The sequence below is a fragment of the Homarus americanus genome, unplaced genomic scaffold (genome assembly GCF_018991925.1).
Source record: "Homarus americanus isolate GMGI-L3 unplaced genomic scaffold, GMGI_Hamer_2.0 scaffold26351, whole genome shotgun sequence".
In the NCBI taxonomy this organism is placed as follows: Eukaryota; Metazoa; Arthropoda; class Malacostraca; order Decapoda; family Nephropidae; genus Homarus; species Homarus americanus.
In genome coordinates, this window is record NW_024724368.1 from 1747159 (window position 1) to 1767801 (window position 20643).

Sequence of the window (20643 nt, forward strand, 5' to 3'; positions counted from 1 at the left end):
CTGTACCCCCTCCCTGCCTCACTATACCCCCACCCTGCCTCACTACCCCCACCCTGTCTCACTGCTGCCCCCCACCCTGCCTCACTGCCCCCCACCTGCCTCCTATACCCCACCCTGCCTCCACCTATACTCCCCCCACCCCTGCCTCACTATACCCCCTCCTGCCTCCACTACCCCTCCCTGTCCCTATACCCCTACCCTGCCTCCACTATACCCCCTCCTGCCTCCTATACCCCCACCCCTGCCTCCTGCCCCCCCACCTGCCTCCTGCCCCACCCTGCCTCCTATACCCCCACCCTGCCTCCCTGCCCCACCCTGCTTCCTGCTACCCCCACAAAGAGGACATTTGACCCCACACCCCCAGTATTTGTGTGACGTGCTGCTGTGAGAGAGAGAGAGAGAGAATGTCTTATCACGCTACAAGAGTCCTAGTACAGTACAATCTACACGACATTCTCCTGAGTGTAATAGTTGTGTGAGTGAAGTGAAGTGAACCAGTGAAATATTGGGAAAGATTTAATGCCGGGCCTGGATGTATCCTAACCTAACCTAACCTAACCTAACCTAACCTAACCTAACTTAACCTAATTCAACCTAAAATAATCAATACCCTCCCATCCTAACTCAATCCAACACCTCTAATCTACCACGCTAACTTTACTTAAACCAAACCTAACCAATCATAAACCACAACAATAATACAACAAAAAATATAAATACAACCTTGATCCACAGATTCACCTCACTGTCACCTCATTAAAAAACATTGACATATAAATCTGTCAAATTATCGTACTTGTGGTGACGCGGCGGTACGAGACTTTTTCCCCCCCCTAGGTAATTCACGCCGGCAGCACCCTTGGGAACCCCTTATTATAAAGTCAGATGATGGGTGTCTGTCTACCCTGCCAGGTGTATAATGCACGCCCCTGGGTCCAGAAATTAGGGAGAGCGAGTATGATTAAATTCGAGGGTATTCACAGCTCCACGCCCACATACTCTACTGCAGTGGGCGTGAGTTTATCCCCTGAGTCGTTATTGTATTTGTGAGTGGGAGGAGGGAGAGGAGTGGGTGGTAGGAAGGAGGAGTTGGGAGAAGTGGGGAAGAGGGAGAGGGGAGGAGGAGTGGGGAGAGGGAGGAGTTAGAGCAGGGTACGTATGTAAGTGTGTGTGTGTGTGTGTGTGTAAGTGTGTGTGTGTGTGTGTGTGTGTGTGTGTGTGTCGTCGGCTGCAGCAGAACAACAAATTACTTGAGCAATACAGTCCTTCACGTTGTAATATCTGGCCCGAGTATCTTACGGCTATTTTTAAGAGTCTCTCCATTTTTTTATTTGATTCTTCAACTTTGCGCATAACCTTTTTTTCCCTTCCTCGCGGGCTTCATTCCCCTTCCCCTTTCTTCCTCTCCTCTCTTCTTCCTTCCTCTTTCAATTCCAACAACATTCCCTCTCACATTAACTCTCTTATCTCCCTCCCTCACCCCTATCACCACCTCACCATCATCTTCACCAATCCAGGGACTCAATTGCCAATCTCCGACAACTCACCTGAGATCCCGGGTTCATTTACTTCACGTCCCGAACCCTGAGCTGTTTTTGGGTTCACGGGAGGAGAGGTCTTTTACACATCTGGTTATGGTCGATTAATATAACTACCTATGGTTGATTTACACAGCTATCTACAGACTATTTACACAGGTGGCTTTGCAAGATTTACACACATACACATACAAAGAGCTGACTCTGTTGATCGTACGCCCGGTAGCGACGTAAACAACCGATGCTCACATGTTTCCGATATGCCAGAGTAAACAAATCATCTCTCACTTCAGCCACCAAAATGACTCTTATATCATCTCTACACCTATCGTTACTGCGGGGGCAAGATAGTACCAAAACGCTTCTGTAACGCCAATCTGCCATCCACGGGGAGGGTTAGGGAGGCACACGGGCCCCATTATCACCTATTATATGTTATTAAGTTCTTATTCCCTTAGCCGGAGTCGTGGCCAACCGTGATGAATGGGACGATGCCGTTAGCCCTCCCATTACTGTACGATAACATGGGCCACCAGGCGTTATCTCCCTCCTTGTAATGTTTTTCAAAGATCTCTCGCTATCTCTAGTGGCCTGTTGCATCCTCCCTTATTTAGTTATCTCTCTTGTTGATCTGTTATGTATCTCTTTCTGTTTATCTGTTGTATCTCCTGTTGAACGCTCACTGTTAATGTCATGACGTCATATCCACCAGGGATTCTCAAACTATCGTATGTTAATTTCTTTCTTAACCTTTAACTGAGACTAAGAAAATGTGTGGAGCTAATTGTTCTGTGGTCGACTTTAAGGGTAGTGTAGGAGCCATCTTGGCCACCATTATTGTGACGCGCCTCATCCAGATCTTATGATATATATTCTAAAATTTGTCCTTATTTACGACCGAAAAAAATAACTTCCAATAATTTAATCTCTTGAGAACGACGACTTAACATACTCAAGGGGTTAAGTCAACATACTCAAGGGGTTAAGTCAACATACTCAAGGGGTTAAGTCAACATACTCAAGGGGTTAAGTTAACATACTCATGGAGTTAAGTCAACATACTCAAGGGGTTAAGTCAACATAATCAATGGGTTAAGTCAATGTACTTAAGGAATTAAGTCACCGCACTTAAAGGATTAAAAGTACCTTGCTGACTGTACTAATTCGTTGTCCTGTGGGTTAATATCGTACCCAAGGAGTTAAAATTCGTACCCTGGATTCTTAAAGGCTCATATGTTAATTTTTCCACCTTCATTGTATATATAAGAATAATTAACTTTCCTCTTGAAGTTCCAGTGATTAAAAATGGCGTCTCAATTGCACTGTGACTGTACAATACCACAATTAGCGTTTTTCAATCTTTAAAATTACTGTACAGAATAATCTCTAAGGTACGAATGGGGGTCCAATCCTCAGCTGATGTTACTGTTATCATCGTGTTTTTGTTATTTTGACGTGATTTTCACAAGCATTAGGATCCGAGCGTCAGCCATTACATCATTTTCTCCCATGGATTGAGACCCTTTCCTCATCAATGGTTTTATAGTTATTGTTATTACTAATATTCACCAGGATTGAGGTCCACTCGCTCCCTTCATCATACCATTTATTTTCACATGGGTAGGGATCCAGTCCTTCGCAGAGGAAAGTGTCGACACGGCGGGTCTAATCAGGGTGATCAAAGAGGGAGAAAAAGTTTCATTAATCTCTCTCTCTCTCTCTCTCTCTCTCTCTCTCTCTCTCTCTCTCTCTCTCTCTCATCCATTCATCAACCTCAAACGCCTGGTAGGTTGACCTTGTTCTTTGATGTATTTATGACCAAGCAAGGTCACTGGAGCAAGTCAAATATAGGCCCTTCATCGTAATTGGCCCAAGCCTATCCTAACCTACCCTAATCTATCCTAACCTACTCTAATCTATCCTAACCTACCCTAATCTATCCTAACTTACCCTAATCTATCCTAACCTACCCTAATCTATCCTAATAACCTAACCTTTTCTAAATACCCTAACTTCTCCTTACCTATCCTAACCTATCCTTACTACCCTAAAAAATACAAACCTAACCATTAAGAGGCTAGGTTAGGTTAGACCAGTCGTTGAAGGTCATATTTGCATCCTGTGACCTAAAACATCGACTATATGACCTTGAACACACACACACACACACACACACGCACACGCACACACACACACACACACACACACACACACACACACAACACACGCACACACACACACGCACACACACACACACGACACGCACACACACACACACACACACACACACACGCACACACACACACACACACACACACGCACACACACACACACACACACACACCATGCTCTGTACTTAATACACCCTAAGGTAAAGAATAAATACAGAGAGAAGGAGGAAAGAGAAGAGAATAATGTATATAAGAAAGAAGAGGAAGCAATAATGACAAGGACGGTGGAGAGAGAGAGAGAGAGAGAGAGACGCACAAAGAATGGAATGGAGACGTAAGAGACACAGAGATGAGGAAGGGAGGGAGGGTAGAGGGAGGGGAGATAAGGGAGATGGAGAGAGGGGGGGGGGTGGAGGAGGAGGGAAGGGAGAGAGAGAAAGAAATTGACAGAGGGAGGAGGAGAGAAAAGGAATGAGAGAGGGACAATGAGAGGGAGAAGGGTGCATGGGAGGAGGAAGGACTGGAGGAAAGGAGAGAGAGAGAGAGAGAGAGAGAGAGAGAGAGAGAGAGAGACCCCCCAGAAAATAATCAATATGTTACACAATCACGCCCTCTCATCTGGCTCCCCTCCCTGGTCCTCCGTCACCCCTGGGCCCTAAACCCTGGCCCCTAACTGTAGCCCTAAACCCTGGCCCCTAACTGTAGCCCTAAACCCTGGCCCCTAACTGTAGCCCTAAACCCTGGCCCCTAAACTGTGACCCCTGAACTGTGACCCGTAATTGTTCTTAGTTCACAGTTGTTATACATTTGCCGAGTAATTTTTTATTATTATTATTATTATTATTATTATTATTATTATTATTATTATTGTTATTGTTGTTGTTGTTGTTGTTGTTGTTGTTGTTGACGTTGTTGTTGTTGTTGACGTTGTTGTTGTTGTTGTTGTTGTTGTTGTTGTTATTAATACTGAATTCATTATTGGAGGCACCAGTCTAGACGAGAGACTCCTTATTCAGCTGAGAGGCTACTTCAGATACTAAGAGATTCCTGACCAAGCTGAGAGACTCTTAAGACACTGAGAGACTCCTGACACCCAGCTGAGAGACTCTTTACGACGCTGAGAGACTCCTGACCCAACTGAGAGATTCTTTAAGGCGCTGAGAGACTCTTGACTCTAGTTGAGAGACTCTTGACTACAGCTGAGAGACTCTTGACTCCATTTGAGAGACTCCTGAGCCCCAGCTAAGAGACTCTTTAAGAAGCTGAGATACCCTTTAAGACGCCGAGAGACTCCTTACCTCAGATGAGAGACTCCTTACCCCCAGCTGAGAGACAGAGGACCCAGCTGAGAGACAAGAGGACCCAGCTCTCGGTGTCTCCCAGGGGAAATTTAAGAGATCTCTCGACCGTCTCATTATAGCCTCGCTTCTCAAGTCTCTCGTTGGCCGTGTCCTTCTCGCTCTGAGCTGTACATCTGCCGGATATTATTAGCTATTGTACGTCTGCCCTCCCTCCCTCCCTCCCTCCCTCCCTCCCTCGATCATCACCTCCCTTCCTCCACCAGCACCTCCTCCCTCCATCAGCACTCCCTCCTCCCTCCCTCTCCCTCCCCTCCTCCCTCCCCTCCCTCCCTCCTCGATCACTCACCTCCCTTCCTCCACCAGCACCTTTCTCCTCCACCAGCACCTCCTCCCTCCACCAGCACCTCCCTCTCCACCAGTGACCTCCTCCTCCACCAGCACCTCCTCCCTCCACTCAGCTCCCTCCTCCTCCACCTCAGCACCTCCTCCTCCACCACTCCTCCTCCACCAGCACCTCCTCCTCCACCAGTGAAGCCTGGGAGGGCGCCACAGACGGTTCTAATTTAGGTATATATTTTTATGTAATCATTGAGGAGAATACTGTTTAATGGAAGTTGATTCTCTCTCTCTCTCAAACACGCACACCCAAGAACCAAGATAAAGGCAGTTTTTTAAAGAGAGAGAAAGAGAATAGGTGTAAGAGAGAGACAAATTGAATAAGAAAGAAAGAGAGAGAGAAAGTGAATTAGAAAAAGAGATAAAGTGGGTGAGAGAAATGAAGAGAGAGCAAATGAATTAAATAAAGAAAGTAGAACACAAACAATAAATGAGGGAAAAAATAGAGTTTGAGAAGACGAGAGAGAGAGAGAGAGAGAGAGAGAGAGAGAGAGAGAGAGAGAGAGAGAGAGAGAGAGAGAGAGAGAGAGAGAGAGAGTATTTCTGTCATCTTCAGCGCTCCTACGTACGGCAACACCACCATTTATTTATAGGTATACCCCCCTCCAGGAGCGCTATATTTAGCATCCTCCGCTAACTTTAAACTTGTCTCTATCTGGACAATCGGAAATACCTCGAGGTGGTTGCTGGTGGTAGTAGTGGTGATGGTGGTAGTTGTAGTGGTGATAGTTGTAGTTGTGGTGATGATAGTAGTGGTGGTTGTGGTAGTAGTTATGATGGTAGTGATGGTAGTAATTTGTGGCAATTGTAGTGACCATGGTACTTGTTTTGCGGGTTATGGTACTAGTAGAAGTAATAATGTTTGTAGTAGTAGTAGTAGTAGTAGTAGTAGTAGTAGTAGTAGTAGCTAGTGGTACTTACGTGTGCTATTACGAACAAATAAATTCTTTGCTTCACATCTTAATAAATAAAAAAAATTTTCACCTCACAATACGTTAATAAGTTACTCGTCCATACATACAGTACACCATCCCTTCGTCAGCCCTTCAGGTAACACACAACAACTCCTTCACTTACCTGTAAAGAAAACAAAACAGGTGTAAGACGAAGTACGCGTTTAATGAATGGTGAGAGAGAGAGAGAGAGAGAGAGAAAGAGAGAGAGAGAGAGAGAGAGAGAGAGAGAGAGAGAGAGGTTCCATTTTGAGACGTGAAAGGTCACACACACACACACACACACACACACACACACACACACACACACACACACACACACACTAAGAGAGTCCGCCTTAATCCTAGCTGTCACCTGCTGCTAGGGGTCGTAAGGGATGAGGATACTCCCCTTAGTGTAGTAAAGGGGTGAATGATAAGACTAAACCCCCTTAGTGTAGTAAAGGGGTGAATGATAAGACTTCCCCCTTAGTGTAGTAAAGGGGTGAATGAAAAGACTAACCCCCCCTTAGTGTAGTAAAGGGGTGAATAATAAGACCCCTACCCCTTAGTGTAGTAAAGGGTGTAAATGGGTTTCACACAATGGAGAAGTGGCTAAGGGGTGAAGTTACCCTACAATTCACATTACGTCTTGATAAAGGGGCCATGGTCAGGACTTGAGGCACTGGAATGTGGACAGCGTTAGAAGTGTATGCTGAGGGGGGGTGAGTCAGTTGGTGGGGAGGGGGGAGAGGGAAGGAAGAGGGGGAGAGGAGAACAGGGGAGATAGAGGAAGAGAAGATGGGGAAGAGAAGTTTAGTTAATTGGTTAGGTTAGGTTAGGTTAAGATTTAATTGATTAAGAGATATTTAGGCTAGATTAAAAGTCGTCCAGATTAGGTTAAGGTTTTGGGTTAAGTTCCGGGCACCAGGTTCAGGTAATGGAGGATGGTGAGGGTCAGGTTAAAGTGTTGTGACTGGTGCACCATCGCCTTTAACTCTCCCTCTCACCTTGACATACTTACTGACGCCAGCACATGACCATACCTACCTCCCCAGCCTGTACCTGTCACCAATGTTGTCACCAATGTTATCACCAATGTTGTCACGATTCCCTTGTCACCACTGTTGTCACCAAACCTCTGTCACCAATGTTGTCACCAAACCTCTGTCACCAATGATGTCACCAAACCTCTGTCACCAATGTTGTCACCAAACCTCTGTCACCAATGTTGTCACCAAACCTGTCACCAATGTTGTCACCAAACCTCTGTCACCAATGTTGTCACCAAACCTCTGTCACCAATGTTGTCACCAAGCCTCTGTCACCAATGTTCTCACCAAACCTCTGTCACCAATGTTGTCACCAAACCTCTGTCACCAATGTTGTCACCAAACCTCTGTCACCAATGTTGTCACCAAGCCTCTGTCACCATTGTGGTCACCATTGCCTTGGATAACCCAACAGTGACCTGAATATACCTCCAGTAGCCAGTGTAGAATAATACAGTATTTCGGTCGAGCATATAGTGACACTAGGTAAGCTTACAGTGACCAGCCAAGCTTACAATGGCATAGGTAAGTTTACAGTGACCAGCCAAACTTAGTGACCGAGGTAAGCTTACAGTAACCAGACAAGCTAACAGTGACCTAGATAAGCTTACAGTGATCTAGGTAAGATTACAGTGACGTAGGTAAGTTTACAGTGACCTAGGTAAGCTTACAGTGATCTAGGTAAGTTTACAGTGACCTAGAAGCTTACAGTGACCAAACAAACTTAGAGTAACTAGAGCGTGACAACAGGGGAAGTTTGCCATGACCAGTACAAGACGACAGTGACCAGTACAAGACAACAGTGACCAGTACAAGACGACAGTGACCAGTACAAGATGACAGTGATCAGTACAAGACAACAGTGAACCAGGGATAAGACTACAGTGACCAGTACAAGACGACAGTGATCAGTACAAGACAACAGTGAACCAGGGACAAGACTACAGTGACCAGTACAAGACAACAGTGACCAGAACCAAGACAACAGTGACATAGGCAAACTTACAGTGACCATAGGCAAGGATGTAGTGTCCTGGGCAGCATAATAGTGTCGCCGAGTGCCACAGAATGGTGGAGATTGTGTTAGGTTATAATGAAGTGTCATCAGTATCTATCATAGCAGGTAGAGAGGCATAGCCCACCTCATCTCACTCCGTAATCTGACTTTATGCAAATTATCTGGGTAGTGCGGCTCTCTCTCTCTCTCTCTCTCTCTCTCTCTCTCTCTCTCTCTCTCTCTCTCTGTGTCTGTATGTTTCTCGTGTCTTTCCTTTTCCTTCCGTTCCACTCCCCACCTCTTCTCTCACCATCTTCCCTTTCCTCCTCCTTCTCCCCCTTTTTTTCCGTTTCCTCTTCCTTTCTCGTTTTCTACTCCTCCCCTCCTTATCATCATCATCATCCTTGTCTCCTATTCTTCCTCCTGATTCATCTTTTTCGTTTCGTTTCCTTTCCTTTCTTCTTCTTCTTCTCCTTCTTCTTCTTCTTCTTCTTCTTTCTCCTTCTTCCTTCTTCTTCTTCTTCTTCTTTCTTCTTCCTTCTTCCACTCAACACCAGAGAACATTATGTCTCCCTTTATTCCTTTTCCAATTTCTTCTCATTCTTGTAGCTCTTCTTTCTTTCTTTCTTTCTTTCTTTCTTTCTTTCTTTCTTTCTTTCTTTTCTTTCGTAATCACCTGAAGGAGCATCTCATCCTGTTAATGGTGGTGGTGGATCGGTTCATTCCCCTTCATGGCTTCCTCTTCTTTCATTCCTAATTCCCACTTCCCCCTCTCCCCCCGTCCCTAACCCTTCCCCTTACACCCCCTCCCCTTACCCCCTCCTCCTCCCTTTTATCGTTCCTTTCATCATCTCCTCAATTCATCATCTTCCCTACCATCTCTTCATCTCAATCACTCAGGCGTCAACAAGCTCCTCCTTCCTTCTACACGGTTCACTCAACGCCGCCAAGGAATCCATCTCATTCTGTGGGGTATTATTGGCTGCTTCATTTCCCTTTTCTTCTTTCCCATCTCTTCTTTTATCTTTTTATCCCCTTCTCTTTCTTCCCTTTTCTTCTCTTTCTCCCTTTTTCCCTCTTATCGTCTTCTCAATCTTCTTCTCTGTTCGTAATCTTTGACAAATTTTGGGATTATATTTTTTTCTCTTCCTTCTTCTTTTTCTTTCGTTTCGTATTTCCTTGTTTTCTATCTCTCTCATTATCTCCTCATTTCCTTATTCTCGATTTTCTTTTTAGCGTCAACGTGTTCCCGGTGTGTTGGTCTCGAGGTAGGAGGAGGAGGAGGAGAAAGAGGGGGGTTAAGAAGAGGAGGAGACAGGAGAAGGAGGAGGCAGGAGGAGGAATAGGAGAGGGAAAGAAGAGGTGAAGGCAGGAGGAGGAGGTAGGAGGAGGAGGAGGAGAAAGAGGGGGGTTAAGAAGAGGAGGAGACAGGAGAAGGAGGAGGCAGGAGGAGGAATAGGAGAGGGAAAGAAGAGGTGAAGGCAGGAGGAGGAGGAGGAGGAGGAGGAGGAGGAGGCGATGATGATGGGATTCTGGAGTGTAGCCATTAGTGAGGGAGGAGGAGGAACCAGCTGGCCTGTCCTCTGTTGACAAAGTGGGACTCTCAATACCTGTCCCTACCCACCCTTCCTCCTTCCTCCTTCCTCCTCCTCCTCTCTCCTCCCTCCTCCCTCCTACTACCTCCCTCCTCCTCCCTACTCCTCCTCCCTCCTACCTCCCTCCCTACCTCCCTCCCTCCCTCCCTCCCTCCTACCTCCCTCCCTACCTCCCTACCTCCCTCCCTCCCTACGCCTCACCACTCACCAAGGTTTTCCCAAGTCTCCGGTAGGAATGTTCATCTCGTAATCTCTTATTTGTTCGTATTTCTTGTAGCGTTTTCCTGCCTCAATAAACATATGTACCCAGAGGCCTCCCACCCCCCCTCTCTCTCTCTCTCTCTCTCTCGCACGGTAGAGTCACAGTACAATATCGAAGCCATATTTTACCACCATGAGTCAGAACCTTCCTCACAAACACACATTTTACTTACGACACTTTTAAGAATTTTTTTTTAACACCTAAATCGAGGTTCTCCAAAAGTCGTAAGTTGATTTGTTTTATACTCGTAACTGAGAAAAAAAAATCCTTAGTTATGGTAGAGTTTTAGAGTAGAAGTGACGCTATTTTCAACCTTCGGAGCTACAGTAAAGGTCATCCATTAACACACTAACGAGACCGCAGGAAGTTAATATTTAAGTCAATGTCGTTAGTTTCTATTACTGTATGTATCACTTCCGCCTGGTGCTGTGTGTATGTGTGTGTGTGTACAGTACAGTCATCCACAATGGCCCGGCAACATTCCCGAGGCTGCCTAAAACATGAGACTATTTCGACCCTTGTATCATCACACTGCCATCTGTTGTTCTGCTACCAAACTACATCTCCAGATTATAAACGTTGCTTGTGAGTCCCATAACTTTCCTCTCTGTGTCTATTGCTGAGTTACTGATCTTAGTATAATTTACTTCTACTCGACACCTGTACTCACTCAGTATGTTGTTGACCAGTGTAAACCCTGGATATATCCGCTCTGTTCCTGGTACTGAGACGTGATAAAGTGTGTTGGTGCTAAATCTTGACCTATACTTCTGGCAGTCTACTCAAAAATGGTAAATAAATATTCGTTTCTATTATCGCTGCAATGGATATAAATTTCATATATAGTTTGTAATATGGAAGGAATGATGAAGTGGGAGGAAGGAGGGAGCAGGAGACGGCCATCATCTTGTCTTCTTTACGTTCTTATGCATATTTTTTTTTACGATTTTTTTCATAGTTATACTTACTGTATATTATATCGAAGTGTTTTTTTCGCGTGTGTATGTATGTATGTATGTATGTGTGTGCGTGTGTGTGTGTGTGTGTGTGTGTGTGTGTGTGTGTGTGTGTGTGTGTGTGTATTTGCTCCTTTTTCCATCTGGTGGGGTGGGGGGTTAGATTATCTGCTTCTCCCTTAGGTCAGGTTGCCTCTGTATTCAATATTAAAGGACTTTTCGTGACACTCCTTTCATTTTCTCGTCTCATATTTATAGAAAAAAAATCCAATTCACATCATTATAGTTACTATTCAGCCACACCAAGCGTTGTACCTACCTAAGATGTAAATCACTTTCATATTTGAGGTGTGTACACAGTGAGCGCCGTCTGTGGTTAACCTGAGGCTCCTGAAGTTGAGAATCTCATAGCCAAAGGGCGGACAGGCGGCCAGAGTTTGAAATTCAGAATATTGAAACAGGTTACAGATGCATTGTGGATAACTGAACGTTTATATTTGCATATATGTATATATTAATGTGTATACAGAATGTAACGTGAGGATGTATATGAATAAATATGTATTATCAACATTCATAAACATCTTCGTATGTGCGTGTTTGTATGTCTGTATTTGCTTGTCCACATATCTAAATACATACATGGAGATACGTACACATAGTAGGCAGACAGACAGACAGACAGACACACACGCAACAACAAAGACCCCATCAAACAATAATAATAATAATAATAATAATAATAATAATAATAATAAGGTGCGTTAGTAAGGAGAAAACTGCCAAAAAGTTCTCTCAGCAGGGGATTCAGTCAGTTAACTCAGTCATTCATTTTGTTGGTAAATTCATTAGCCAGTCAGTCGATAACTTTATTTTCTCAGTCAGTCAATCAACCAGTCAGTCAGTCAGTCAGTCAGTCAGTCAGGATAAGCACCAATAAAACTGTCAAACCTCAGTTAAACTCAGCTTAACTGACGTCAGCTGTAGTTAAGCTTAAAATGGTTACAGTCATCATCAAATATCTGGGGATTCATTACCACTTAATCACCTGATAATTAATTAATTAAGAGACATTACCACTTAATTCCCTGACAACTAATTAATTAAAGACCATTACCACTTATATCACCTAACTAACTAATTAAGGGTCATTACCACTTAATCACCTGACAACTAATTAATTAAGGGTCATTACCACTTAATCACCCAACAACTAACTAATTACGGGTCATTACCACTTAATCACCCAACAACTAACTAATTACGGGCCATTACCACTTAATCACCTTACTAATTAATTAAGGGTCATTAGCACTCGCATCACTTAATCACCATATTCATAATAGTAATTGCGTTATTGTAGCGTGATTGCAGTTGCTGTGTGTCTGAAATTACCATACAGGGTAGTATTTACATTGTCGGGCTCAGGGTTATGTATTGGATAGCTCTAGTGGGAGTTTGTAACCTGTATTTAAAAGGTGTTCTGGGTGTGTTTTGATTAGTAAGGTGTGTGTGTGTGTGTGTGTGTGTGTGTGTGTGTGTGTGTGTGTGTGTGTGTGTATGTGTTTTGATTAATGGAATGTGTGTGTGTGTGTGTGTGTGTGTGTGTGTGTGTGTTTTGATTAGTAGGTGTGTGTGTGTGTGTTGATTAGTAAAGGTGTGTGTGTGTGTTGATTAAAGGTGTGTGTGTGTGTATAATGTATATATATGTATTTTTGGCGTTTCGTACAGAGAAATTTATACAAAGACCAAAAACTTGCTATTCGTACACAGTCCACAGGGAATCCTTATTTTGAATGGCCTCGCCAGATTAGCCGATCAATAAGCCTGGTGTTCGTTAGCGGAGGATTGGCAGATATTGAAGCCCACCAGGATTTAATCTGTAATCTGCCTTAATTAATATTGATTTATAATCTCTTATTACGATTTCATTTTAAGGTGGATGGGGAAACCTCGTGTGTGTGTGTGTGTGTGTGTGTGTGTGTGTGTGTGTGTGTGACTGTAAGCTATGAACACCTGCCAGATTACCTTCTTCAGTTAATAACCCCAATTAATTACACCCAATTAATACAACGTAACACCGCGCCACATATTATTGATAATAACACCATTAACCACGTATTATTATTATCCGCCTTTATTGATCAACCTGAAGACAATTTTCTATGAGGGAGTTTTTTTTATTTGTGTTTCAGCCTCGTCTCTCTCTCTATATGCGCTGCCAGACGTACAGCCAACCCCCTTACTCACCCCGCCATGATTGAATCTGTCTCGTTAGTTTATTTTACAGTCGTTACGTAAGCAAAGGTCAAGCCTAAGTTAATTTATGCATTATTTATATTTTATCTTTGTTATTGTAATTTTTATTTTTATCATTATTTTACATTTTTATAAGAAGTTTTATTCGGATTTTTATTTTTCTGAATTTGTATATCTACTTTTTTAAGGATTTTTATAGATATTTTTATTAATTTATATGGCTGGTGTGGTGGATTTATATACAGTATATATACACTCATGAACATTTATAGACATTTTAAATATTTTGTTTTATAGAAATTTATTTTAGTTGATCCTTTTGTGAATTTTATAGATACACTCATAAATTTTAACCTGTGTATAAATATATTTCACCAAAATTTATATGGATGCTAAAAAAAAACAAATGTATTGCGTTCCAGTTTCACGGTGAAGCAAAATAGATGACCTCCACCGACACACCACAGGAGTTTAATAATAAAAAATAATGATAAAATATATAACAAATGGTATGGAATAGATTGCTCTCTCTCTCTCTCTCTCTCTCTCTCTCTCTCTCTCTCTCTCTCTCAGTTTTCCACTCATATATTTGTATTAACTTTCATAACAAACTCACAATATATATTAGTTTACTCTATATATACATGTGTTCCATTTTCTGTGATATATCTGCTTATATTATTCCCGTTTTTTATAGATGGTGGGGATATATGACATAGAGTCGTGATTTAGGACCTATACTATGACACGTGACACCAAAGGACACGAGAACGAGAGTCATTTGTAGCACTTGGCTTAAGGGGGATTTTAGGATATGTTAAGGGGAATTTTAGGGTATGTTAAGGGGGTTTTGTACTTATATCAAGGGGTTTCAGGTAATTTAAGGGGGTTTGTACCTAATTGAAGGGTTTTTAGGATAATGAGTTTTGTTCCTACCTTAAAGACTCTTAAGAGGATTAGCATAGGTTAAGGGTTTTGGTACACACCTTAAGGGATTTTAGGGCTGTGCCAATTTTAAGAGGATTTGAGACAAGGTAATGGGGTTTCTACTCCGTTATGAGGGTTTAAGAACAAATTAATGGGGTTTCTACTCCAGTGTGGGGGTTTAAGAACAAATTAATGGGGTTTCTACTCCACTGTGGGGGTTTAAGAACAAATTAATGGGTTTTCTACTCCACTATAGGGGTTTAAGAACAAATTAATGGGTTTTCTACTCCACTATAGGGGTTTAAGAACAAATTAATGGGTTTTCTACTCCATTATGAGGGTTTAAGAACAAATTAATGGGTTTTCTACTCCACTATAGGGGCTTAAGAACAAATTAATGGGTTTTCTACTCCATTATGAGTATTTTAGGACCAGTTAATACCCCTCAAAAGTAGGTTAAGGGGCACTGGAGTTAAATATAAAGGCTTGTTTCTCACATTAACTAGGGCAACAAGGTCCAATTAAGATCGGAATCGCCCTTAATGCCTCGTGGGTTATAGCCCCTGAGTCACCTCGTTGCCTCTAATTACTGTGGCGGGTCTCTGAAACTTAGGAAATCTGGTTTTTGAGAGAGTTTTCTGAAGTTGGTTTCTTAGGGTTTGTTGTTTTTTCTGATTAATTTGTTGTTTTCTAAGGTAACTGTTATGTGTTGTGTGTTTGGTTTCTAAAGTATGGGGAGTTAGAGAGATAGTGATAGAGAGATATAGGTAAAGAGAGGTAGAATAAGAGTTAAATAGAGAGAGAGAGAGAGAGAGCTAGGAATGGAGAGAGAGAGAGAGAGAGAGAGAGAGAGAGTTGTGTGGCTTTAAGATACAAGAAATATATTATAGAGGTACACTGATACTAATGAATATACAAGTATCAGTAAATAAGTTCAGAGTAATTCAGAATAAAACAGCTCCTGAGAACCATTTCATGTATATGTGGTTCTCAGGAGCACCGCCGCCTGTACGATTCTCTGTAGGCTCCAAGTTACAAGAATTGAATCACCTGAAGATTAACACCCCCCTAGTTTATTTAGTTTATTTCGCCTTGATGATTAAATACTGTACCTTATTGTTAACCTAACCAAACCTAAATTAACTTAATCTAACCTAAATTAACCTAATCTAACCTAAATTAACCTATTCTAACTTAATCTCACTTAACATACAATAACCTAACCCGATCTAACATAACCTAACCTAACCTACCCCCCCCCCCCTCCCTCCCCCCTCTCAGGTAGCGTTAAGGTGTTTAAGCATCAGGTGAAATAATTTTTTTGAAGGGAGGTTTAATCTTCAGGTGATCACAAGACACAATTAATCTTTGTAATGGTGATGGGAGGTCGAGGCAGGGGGGGAGGGGGTAGGGGGGGGATGGGAGTTGGGGAGAAAGAAAGCTAGACAGAGAAAGAGAGAGAGAGAGAAGGGAAAAGAACGAGGGATGGAGAGAGAGAGAGAGAGAGAGAGAGAGAGGCAAAAAGCGAGTGATGGAGAGAAAGGGGGGGCAAAGAACGATACATTGAGAGAGAGAGAGAGAGAGAGAGAGGCAGGCAACCAACATTAACCATCCTATCTAACCATTTATCTTCAGATTAAGAGCTCAGGGTCCGGGATTCTCAGAGAGAGGCTTCACCGTTCACTTATATTTTCCCTTTAACTGAGGATTATGTAAACAACACAACCAACTGCCTCGCCTCATACCCGCCTCACCGTGATGCTAACCCGAAATAGCGGGAACGTTACGCTGAGACAATATAAGCTTGGGTAGGTTAAGTTGTCTTATTTCCGGGTTGATGGTTGAAAGAATTGAATTACGAATCTGTGAGGCTAAAGGAGGAGACGAGGGAGGGGTGGGGAGGGGAGAGGAGGGAGACGGAGGGGGAGAGAGGAGGGGGAGACGGGAGAGGGAGACGGAGGAAGTGGGGGAGGGGAGGATGTTCTGTAAGTACCGGTGTTACTGCAGAATGAGAAGATTTGGCGGAGTCTTGCGGGCTTGAGAGGGTTGGAGGAGTCTGTTGGGGACAGGAGGGTCTGGTGGAGCTTAAGTTTGAGGAGTCTGGAGAGGCCTGGAGAGCTCAAGGCCTGGGGGTCTGGGAGGGTCTGGAAGGGTTTGGTGAGGCCTGAAGGTTTTTGGTGGGGCCTGAAAGCTTCTGGTAGGAACTAGAGGGGGCTGGTGGGGTTTTAAAGTGATCATGTGTGGTCTAGACGGATCTGCTGGGTCTCAAGGGGTCTGATAAGGCTGCTCGTACATGGTTGGGGCGTGTGGGCGTAAGAACGTTAGGGCGTGGGTGAAGAGTCGTGAGGGCGTGGGGGAATGTTGGTTTGTAGACATGCGTGTGTGTGAGCGGGTGAGTGGGCGTTCGGGTCTGTGGGTGGTGGAGGGGTGAGTGGGTGTTCGGGTGAGTGGGCGTTCGGGTGAGTGAGGGTGACGATCAGCGCATTGCAGCACTCCAGCTCATACCAGCCTCTCCCCAACTGCCAGAACACACTGTACTGTGGGTGTGGTGGTGTGTACTGTAGTGTGGTGGGTGTACTGTGGTGGTGGTGTACTGTGGTGTGGTGGTGTACTGTGGTGTGGTGGTGCACTGTGGTGTGGTGTACTCAGGGTGTGGTGGGTGCACTGTGTGTGGTGTACTGTGGTGTAGTGCACTGTGGTGTGGTGCACTGTGGTGGGTGTACTGTGGTGTGGTGGTGCACAGGGTGTGGTGGTGGCACTGTGGTGTGGTGTACTGTGGTGTGATGTACTGTGGTGTGTGCATTGTGGTGTGGTGGTGTACTGTAGTGTGGTGGTGTACTGTGTGTGGTGGTACTGTGGTGTGGTGGTGTACTGTGGTGTGGTGTGCATCAGGTTTGGTGGTGGTGTACTGTGGTGTGGTGGGTGTACTGTGGTGTGGTGTACTGTGGTGGTGGTGTACTGTGTGGTGGTGGTGTACTGTGGGTGTGGTGGTGGTGTACTGTGGTGGTTGGTGGTGGTGTACTGTAGTGTGGTGGTGGTGGTGTACTGTGGTGTGTGGTGGTGGTGTACTGTAGTGTGGTGGTGGTGTACTGTGGTGTGGGTGGTGGTGTACTGTGGTGGTGGTGGTGTGTACTGTGTGTGGTGGTGGTGTACTGTGGTGGTGGTGGTGTACTGTAGTGTGGTGGTGTGGTGTGTGTGGTGGTGGCACTGTAGTGTGGTGTGTACTGTGGTGTGGTGGGGTGTACTGTGTGGTGTACTGTGGTGTGGTGGTGTACTGTGTGGTGGAAAATGTAGTGTGGTGGTGGTGTACTGTGGTGTGGTGGTGGTGTACTGTGGTGGTGGTGGTGTACTGTAGTGTGGTGGTGGTGTACTGTGGTGTGGTGTACTGTGGTGTACTGTGGTGGTGGTGTACTGTGGCGTGGTAGTAGTGTACCACCATAGAAGATGCACTAATTTGTCCAATAATAATAATGAAATATGCGCCAAGGGGCTCTAGAAAATATCCTTCACTCTAGAACAGAGAAAATTTATCCACCAGGCAGGCTGAAGGGGAACCCACACAGATCTGTTTTAAACCTCAACAAAGAATTTGCCAGTCATCATTAATAGCGGATTATAATCGTAAGTTCTCTCGGAAGATATTTTGAGCGAGTGTGTCTTAATGTTGTTGCATATTTTGTTTTATTCTATTGTTTTCCTTTCAGTAAATCTCGTAAAATTTTCAATGGTGAATGTGTCTCGGTGTTTATCAAGGGGTAACTTAAGGATTTGTCAATATTGGGTTTGTTGAGTCTCATTTATATCGTTGTTGTTTTTTTTTAGCTCCGACAGCAGGTGTCTATTGATTATTATCAGTCGTGATTCATTCTCGCTCTCCCTCACTCACTGGGAGAATTATTATCGATGATAATAGGTGGCATGACCTGGTGACATTCTCTCTCTCCATCATGTGCTATGGTAACAGAACTCTCTCTCTCTCTCTCTCTCTCTCTCTCTCTCTCTCTCTCTCTCTCTCCACAAGGTCGTACAGTAGTGGGTGGCGGGGTAGGAGTGAGAGAGGCGGCCCCTCAGAGCTTATCAAGAGTATCTCGCGGCTCACATAATGTTCCTTGAACCTACGATAAATTGCGCCATGTTAAAGTGATGGAAGGAGGTGTCGTGAATGGCAGGATGATGGGTGCCACCAGACGGAGACACTAGAGGCTTAGAAGGGGGGATGTGGCACTCACCCCTTCTTGGGATGTGGCACTCATCCCTTCTTGGGATGTGGCATTTTCCCCTTCCTGGGATGTTGCATTTCCTGGGATGTGACACTTTCCTTCCTGGCTCACGATGGGGATGTGACACTCTCCTTCTTGGATCACGATGGGGCTGTGACACTCCTTCCTGGAACGCGATGGGCGACACTTCCTTCCTGGAACACTATGGGATGTGACACTTCCCCGAACACGATGGGGCTGTGACACTTCCTTCCTGAACACCATGGGATGTGACACTCTCCTTCCTGGAACACTCTGGGGCTGGACACCTCCGGAACGCCGACCCACACACGGCTGTGACACTCTCCTTCCTGGAACACTATGGGGATGTGACACTCTCTTCCTGGAACACCTGGGGCTGTGACACTCTCCTTCCTGGAACACTTGGGGCTGTGACACTCTCCTTCCTGAACACGATGGGCCTGACACACTTCCTGGAACACGATGGGGCTGTGACACTCTTCCTGGAACACGATGGGGATATGACTCTTCCTGGAACACGATGGCTGTGACACTGGGAGGCAGATTGATGGCTCTCCACCTCCCCAAACTACCTTCACCTCCCCCTCCCCCCCAGCATAAACGAGGAGGTTGCTTGAAGCTTCACTCTAAAATCATTACGTCGTCGCCCAGCTGTTGCCTGCACGTCCAAGACAGAGAAAAAGGAGACAAGTTTCCAGCGTAATGTTACATAGCATTTAAGGAGACCAGAGAAAACGAGAGAGGTGTGTGTGTGTGTGTGTGTGTGTGTGTGTGTGTGTGTGTGTGTGTGTGTGTGTTCTCCACCACCACCACCACGAGTAGCAACATTCAAGGAAGAGGTCACGAATTCAGGCGTCTTGTATACCTTGTCAACAGCACGCGGGTTCTCTTCCTGCCTACCTGCAGTCATGTTAGGGAATTCATAGGATCAGCCAGAGGTGTGTGTTGTGGGGGGGCATCACCTGGTGTGTGGGACGGTCAAGATGGTATGTGGGACAGTAAGTGAGGTATGTAGGACGGTAACTCAGGTGTGGGACGGACAGCAGAGGACAGTAACACACGTAATACCTGTACTGCTCACAGCCACATACCTGTCCCACCTCATTACCCCTCCACGCTCTAGGGAAAAACATTCTCTTTGAACACACATACAGGAACGACTCCTACATACACACATATACATAAAAATGCCCTTATACACACGTAGACGTAGAACCAGGCCTACACACACTTACATGCATAGAACTTCCCACAAAGGCACACAGCGTTCACTTTGTTACGTCAGGTGCTCAGTGTTCACTTTGTTACGTCAGGTGTTCAGCGTTCACTTTGTTACGTCTAGGTGCTCAGTGTTCACTTTGTTACGTCAGGTGCTCAGTGTTCATTTTGTTACGTCAGGTGCTCAGTGTTCACTTTGTTACGTCTAGGTGCTCAGCGTTCACTTTGCTACGTCAGGTGTTCAGCGTTCACTCTGTTACGTCAGGTGTTTAGCGTTCACTTAAAGTTGCTCCCTAATATTATCATAATATCACCTACAGCTTCCACCCCGGAGGTCGGATTCTGAAAAAGTTCCTAAGTTTAATATTTTACCTTAAGTTCTCTGATTGTTTATAATTGGTTCACGTAAACTAGCACACAAAAGTGTATTCTCAAGAGACAGTATGTCACGTTTTTCATCCTAATTCGAGATGCAACAACGTATATCACTGACTCTCTTAACTTACGATACAAAAGTGGATTCTCAAAGGTTCGTAAGATATTTTTACCTTCTTACTGGAGATGTGAGAACGTGTCTGGACTAAGAACGATATCTCAAGATGTTAGGTTAGGTTAGGTTAGGTTAGGCTAGGCTATTGAATCATCAGGTGAAATAAGCTCGGGTGCCTAATCTTCAGGTGATCCGTCAAGGTGAAATAATAAACATACTGGTGTTATCGTACAAGTCTCTGGGAATCCCGCCCAAAGATGAGACACATTCCCATAACTCGACTTAAGGTGAAAGCTCTAATTTGAGAA